Genomic DNA, 7,558 nt, shown 5'->3' on the forward strand with positions numbered 1-7,558 from the left:
CCCAACACACACACACATTTATATACACATGCATATTTTGCACTCTTTTGTTCACTTTAGACTTTGACATATAGCTAGAAGCATTTAAACGAAAATAGATGCAGTTAGTAAGAACCTGTTTTCTAATACATGTAACTGTTCATAGTTTAGAAGATGAGTTCTGATTTCAGAATTAATAAGTTTGGTTGACTATTAGCTGGTACTTTATTTTTTAAGTGTTCTAGAGAAAAATGAACTTTTAAATATTGATATATATAATAAATTCCCTTACTAGTATTTTTTTTAAAGCTAGATTACATTTCATAGCCAGAATATAGAAAAAGCATTATTGCTATCACCCACTGTTTAAAGTCAATAAGGATTAAAAATCTAGGAGATTTTGACTGTTTACATTTAATACAAATTACTTTATGGCTAATTCTGTCCCTTCTCCTAACAGCCCTCTGTATAAAACAGCATATTGGGAGGGGGGCAGTTTGAATATACAATAAACAATTCCGATTTGCTTGTTCATCTCATCTAGATTTTTACTAAGGTCTGCGTTGGCAGATACTTTATATGGAAGTAGCTAGGGAAGAGCAAGAAGGTACATTAAGTCATAATATGAATGGCTAGAAACTTCCCATTTTTTATCTGTTTTTTGTTTGGTTGCGGGTTTTTTTTTTAATTGGGTGATGAGAGTTGTCGTCTTTCTTCTTAAAATAGTTGTGATAGATTATTTGTCACTTTTAGGTGTTTAAAGTAATTTGGAAGCTTTTTAGAGAGAAATCCCTTACCTTAAGTGAATGCTATGAGTTCAGTGCAAATACTGTATTATTGTGTCAGATATACATGTGGATGATTGATAGTTCCTTTTGGTCTTGCAAACTGACTTTATGCAGTTGTGATTTTATATAGCTGTCAACTGTTCTACAAGACAAAAATGGAAGGCCAAAGTATGACTGGATGTAAAACTGAAACCTATACTTTTTTCCTAGTCACATATTCTTTTAAACAGCAAGGAATTAGAGATGGGTAGAAATCCTTTTTTTATTATTTTTTTTTTATTTACATTGTGTCAATCCTGTTGCCAGCTAAACAGGGATTTGGATAGAGTCTGTTGACAGTGTGGTCCATGCCAGTCTCCTACATATGTCAGTGAAATAGTGTATACAGTGTCTTCTGTATTTTCTAAATCACTCCATGTAAGTTAAGGCTTGGGTCTAGGTAACGTATTCCAAAAAGATTTTGGTTCTGAACAGAATACAAGTCAGGAGGACTGTTTCAAGGCAACTATGTGATTGTCTGCAGCTGTTATGGTACAGCACTTACATAGACTGAAAAAAGTCAGCCTAATATAGCTTTAGAAATCTTGGAAATGTTTATGCCTTTTTAAGGATGTATGTGCTATCAAGAATGTTTATAGGACTCTACCATACAGATAACAGAACTGACTTTTCTGATGATTAATAAATAAAGTTCTGTAGTTGTAGTCTCATGAACTGTAGAAGTAGGCATGAGGTAGTGCTTCTCCAGATACTCCTAATGTAAAAGATTGGCTTGTTAAGATAGAACTGGAATAGTCTTTGGACTTAAAATCACTCCTTTTGGGAAAGTGATGTATACAGTATTTTAAATGTGGAATATACCAAGAATAATAGCATGGTTCATTCTGCATAATGAAAATTCATGGTATGTAAATACCCATTTTATCAATCTAAATGAAGGACAGCATTCTTTTTTCTCTACACTATTCAAATTTTTCTCAGACAGATCTAGTTTATACCTGTCTACACTTCCATATTAGTGTCATATATCATGCATTTTGTTTCCATTTTGAACAGTTTATTTCATTTCCAGCCCCTATATTTTATTTTAAAAGATATTTTCTGAATTCTTGCTTATAAAATTTGTGGAGAAAATCCTTCTCAGCTTAAGCCCTTCCTTTCAGTGTCTGCTGAATCCACCAAGATTTTACCTTGCATCACTTTTCTTTGTTGTATTGTATCTGCAGTCCACTACAGAGATGTTGCACCAATCTAGCTAAAAACATTCCTCCTCTGAATGACTTCACTAATACAATTTTTATATAGGCATTTCTATAATGTGTACACTGTGCAGTGTAACATCAGGTTTAAGGAAACTGAACACCTAAGCTAGGTCTGAATGAGCTGGTATCTGTATATGACACTCTCCATAATACACAGAGATATCAGTTCAAATCACCTGCATTTGTTTGGGCTGCCACTTCCAATTAGGGCAGTTGAATTTGTCTTAGATGAAATGTACCAGCCTGTATCACAACCATGTGGCAGTGTGCTCGACCCCCCCACACTGCCGTTTTGGGTATAACAATCATGAAATGATAGAGTTTTCGATCCTTGGAGAAGTAAGGAGGGGGAATCAGCAGAACCTCTATTTTGGTCTTCCGGAGGGCAGACTGGCCTGTTTAAGAGCCTGGTCGACAGAGTCCCTTAGGAGGCAGTCCTGAAGGGCCAAGGGCTCCAGGAAGGCTGGACGTTCTTCAGAAAGGTAGTCTTAAAAGCAAAGAAACAGTCAGTCCCCATGTGCTGAAAGACAAGCCAGTGGGGAAGAAGACTGGCCTGGCTGAACAGAGAGCTTTGGCGGGAACTCAGGGAAAAAAAAAAAAAAATTACCACCTTTGGCAGAAGGGGCAGGTAACTCTGGAGGACTCCAAGGATGCCATTATTAGGTTATACAGGGAGAAAATTAGAAAAGCAAAAGTCCAGCTAGAATTTAAGCTGGCCACTGCTGTAAAAGATAACAAAACCTGTTTTTAGAAATACATTAGAAGCAAAAGGAGGGCCAAGGATAATCTGCATCCTTTACTGGATGCAGTGGGGAACATTGCCACAAAGGATGAGGAAAAGGCTGAGGGACTTAATGCTTCCTTTGCCTCAGTCTTTAATAGCAAGACCAGTTACCCTCTGGGTACTCAGCCCCCCGAGCTGGAAGACAGGGAGGAGGAGGAGCAGAATGAAGTTTCCACAGTCCAGGAGGAACGTTATCGTTTACATATTCATTACAATTCTGAGAATTTATTTAAATATCTCGTGCCTGCGCAATGTCCTTGAGGAGTTGTCTCTACACAGACTCTATTCCTCAGCGGCTGTGTTTAAAGTCTCCATCTTTGCCACGTTGCATGTACAACAGGAATCTAAGACCAAATGTCCCTTCTAAAGATAACCAACCCAAGGACTTAGCAGTCTGTGCATCCGTCATGTGGCAATAAGAGTCCTTGGACATTTCCCGACTTCTAACTAAACATAGGTGCGTCATCCTTTACATAAGTGGTACAGCATTCACTATTCAGCATGAGTTTGCATCACAATTTCAGACCAGTTTTATCAAATGCTTACAACTTCAGCGTGAAGTTACTTAAGCATTCAGATACTAGCTCACCACTTAAATCCCTTGCATTTGTCCTCAGCCTCCACGTGGGATTCTGCTGTATGGTCCTCCTGGCACTGGTAAAACACTGATTGCCCGAGCAGTGGCCAATGAAACAGGGGCTTTCTTCTTCCTGATCAATGGTAAGTTTTGTGGCTGCTTTGGCCCCAGATCTGCTGTGTGTTCATTGTCCATCTCATGATAATGAATGGTATTAATAGGGCTTATAGAGCCATGTTGTCTCCCTGACATTCTTCCTTACCTCTTTGAAGTGTGCCTCTGGGGACACTTAGAGGCCATTTGTGTGGCTTGGCTGTTTTGTAGCAGGCTGATTGGAAAGACAGCTTTGTGATGCAGGGACTTGGAGTCTGTCTGGCTGAGTGTTCATTTGTTGGTGAGGGCAGAGCTGGAAGTGAGGTGGTGAGATTATTTTATGTATATGGGTGCAGGACACTTGTTTTTGTTGCTGCCAGTATGTTCCATTCAGAAAATAAGCTGGTCTGCTGTGGATTTCTTTTTTTTCCCCTCAAGTAAAGCACAAGACCTATTCTGTTTCACATAACATTAATTGGGAAGAACTGTTCTGAAAGCTATAATGAGTACCTTGGGACTTAGCTACAAGTGACACAACCTCCTATTGATTACTCTTTACCTGTAGCAGCTGAGATAGATACTGGTTTATGTCCAGTAAGGAGCAGATTCTGAATTTGCCTCACTGTTTTTCTGTCCCATTTTACAGTCGGTGCTGGAATAACTGAACATTTGTACTTAAGGAGTGCTGCTTTTCTGATTTGAATTACTTAGACCCATGAAGGTGAAAGCAAAGGAGTGCATAGCAGTGAGCAGCTGTAGGGAAGTGATTTGCGTTGTATCTCAAGACATCAGATGTAAATGGACTGTTTAACCACGTCACCCTTGTCATATACTTCCTAAGTGTATGGAAGGTGTCACTGTATGCTAATGAGCCAGATATTTCTTTAGACACTTGTACTTTTATTGCATAATAAAAATAACATTGTCAGAATTGGCGATGCATTCTGTCTGCAAGTCCCAAACATGGAGTTACAGGCAGTGTTGTAGATAGACCTGGTATTAATTGGTGAGTTACTTGTAATGAAACACTTAGTACCTGCCTGCACCAGTGGCTCTGCAGCTGATGCACTTCAGTCAGCTAGCAGCTTTGCACTCCTGAGGCTCAGGTTTCTTTTTCTTGGATCTCTTAGAAGCACATTTTTCATTACCACTCCCATCAGCATGATGGAAAAAATCTGTAAAAACAGAATAAATCTGTGAACAGCATTATCGTTCAGCAATTGTAGGAGATCTCAGGGGAATGCTGTCCTTCCTTCTGGGATTGATGTGCTTAAAGAGTTTTTTTTTCCTTCTTTCTTTCCTCACTTATTTATTCTTTGAGAGGAAATGGGTTTGGGGTTTTTGGGGTGGTTTTGGTGTTGTTTTTTTGGTGGTGGGTTGTTTTGTGTTTTTTTTTTAAAACTCATTTATAGGATCTTACAGAGGTAATACCTGTGTAATGCAAGCTGTTCAGTGAGCCAAGTAGGGGAGATGCCATGCTGGATCTCCTGGTTACAAACAGGGAAGGACTGGTGGGTAATGTGGTGGTCAGAGGATGTCTTGGGCACAGTGATTGTGAGATGACAGAGTTTTCAATTCTAAGAGAAGGAGAGGGGGTCAGCAGAACTGTTACCTTGGACTTCTGGAGGGCAGAATTTGGCCTGTTTAAGAGCCTGGTTGACAGAATCCCTTAGGAGACAGTCCTGAAGGGCCAAGGGGTCCATGAAGGCTGGACCTTCTTCTAGAAGGTACTCAAATGCACAGGAGCAGTCTGTCCCCATGTGCCAAAAGACGAGCTGGTGGGGGAGAAGACTGGCTTGGCTGAACAGAGAGGGTTTCCTGAAACTCGGGGGGGGGAAAAAGGAGAGTTTACCACCTTTGGAAGAAGGGGCAGGCAACACTGGAGGACTCTAAGGATGTTGTGAGTTTATGCAGGGTGAAGATTAGAGAGGTCAAAGCCCAGCTAGAACTCGGGCTGGCCATTACCATAAAAGATAGCAAAAAATGTTTTTACTAATACATTAGTAACAAAAGGAGGGCCGAGGATCCTTTATTGGATGCAGTGGGGAACATTGCCACAAAGGATGAGGAAAAGGCTGAGGGACTTAATGCTTCCTTTGCCTCAGTCTTTAATAGCAAGACTAGTTACCCTCTGGGTACTCAGCCCCCCGAGCTGGAAGACAGGGAGGAGGAGGAGCAGAATGAAGTCTCCACAGTCCAGGAGGAAACAGTTAGCGACCTGCTGCTCCACTTAGACATGCACAAGTCTATGGGGCTGGATGGGATCCACCCAAGGGTACTGAGGGAGCTGGCAGAGGAGCTCGCCAAGCCGTTCTCCATCATTTATCGACAGCCCTGGCTAGCTGGAGAGGTCCCAGCAGACTGGAGGTTAGCCAATGTGACGCCCATCTACAAGAAGGACCAGAAAGAGGATCTGGGGAACTACAGGCCCATCAGCCTGACCTCAGTGCTGGGGAAGGTTATGGAGCAGATCATCCTGAGTGCCATCACGTGGCACGTGCAGGACAACTAAGGGATCAGGCCCAGTCAGCATGGGTTTATGAAAGGCAGGTCCTGCTTGACAAACCTGATCTCCTTCCACCACAAGATGACCCGCCTAGTGGATGAGGGAAAGGCTGTGGATGTTGTCTACCCGGACCTTAGTAAAGCCTTTGATGCTGTCTTCCATAGCATTCTGCTGGAGAAACTGGCTGCTCATGGCTTGGACAGCTGTACTCTACGCTGGGTTAAAAGCTGGCTGGCTGGCCGAGCCCAAAGAGTGGTAGTAAATGGAGTTACATCCAGCTGGCGTCTGGTCACAAGTGGTGTTCCCCAGGGCTCAGTATTGGGCCAGTTCTGTTTAACATCTTTATCACCGATCTGGACAAGGGGATTGAGTGCACCCTCAGGAAGTTTGCAGACGATACCAAGTTGGGGGGAGAGTGTTGATCTGCTTGAGGGTAGGAAGGATCTGCAGAGGGATCTGGACTCGCTGGATCAATGCACCAAGGCCAATTGTATGAGGTTTAACAAGGAGAAGTGCTGGGTCCTGCACTGGGGTCACAACAACCCCACGCAATGCTACAGGCTTGGGGAAGGGTGGCTGGAAAGCTGCCTTGTGGAAAAGGACCTGGGGGTGCTGATTGACACCTGGCTGAACATGAGCCAGCAGTGTGCCCAGGTGGCCAAGGAGGCCAGTACACACCAGCATGCTATCAGAAACAGTGTGGCCATCAGGACAAGGGAAGTGATTGTCCGCCTGTTCTGGGCACTGGTGAGGCCCCACCTTGAATACTGTGTTCAGTTTTGGGCCCCTCACTTCAAGAGGGATGTAGAGGTGCTGGAGTGTGCCCAGAGAAGGGCAACAAAGCTGGTGAAGGGTCTAGAGAACAAGTCTCATGAGGAGCAGCTGAGGGAACTGGGGTTGTTTAGCCTGGAGAGGAGGAGGCTCGGGGGGACCTTAATTGTTCTCTACAGCTACCTGAAAGGAGGTTGTAGGCAGGTGGGGGTCAGTCTCTTCTCCCAGATAACAAGTGGCAGGACAAGAGGTAACGGCCTCAGGTTATGCCAGGGGAGGTTTAGATTGGATATTAGGAAAAATGTCTTCACTGAAAGGGTGGTCAAGCATTGGAACAGGCTGCCTGGGGAGGTGGTGGAATCACCGTCCCTGGAGGTGTTTAAAAAATGTGTAGTTGCGGTGCTTAGGGACATGGTTTAGTGATGGACTTGGCAGTCCTGAGTTAACAGTTGGACTTGATGATATCAAAATTCTTTTCCAACCTTGATGATTCTATGATTCTATTTGACTCAAAGTGGCTTTGGGGTTTTGACTTGAGCGACATGCTTATCTCACAAAAGTTATGGATGCAGTCTAACAATCAACCTGAGTGATGCCTGGGGTGAGGCAGGGGCCTCATAGCCCAGTGTTGCTTCTGTAAAAGCAAAGAGGACCCCCATATATCTGTACCAAATCCTTCACCCTGTGGTGAACTATTGGGCCCCACTGGCCTTTCAGAATTGACAATCCTTGCTAAGGGCCAATTGGCACATAATAATCGACTTAGTCCCACCTTGCCATGAGTAGAAATCTGGCATT

This window comes from Falco naumanni, chromosome W, assembly GCF_017639655.2.
Source record: "Falco naumanni isolate bFalNau1 chromosome W, bFalNau1.pat, whole genome shotgun sequence".
NCBI classification, from domain to species: Eukaryota; Metazoa; Chordata; class Aves; order Falconiformes; family Falconidae; genus Falco; species Falco naumanni.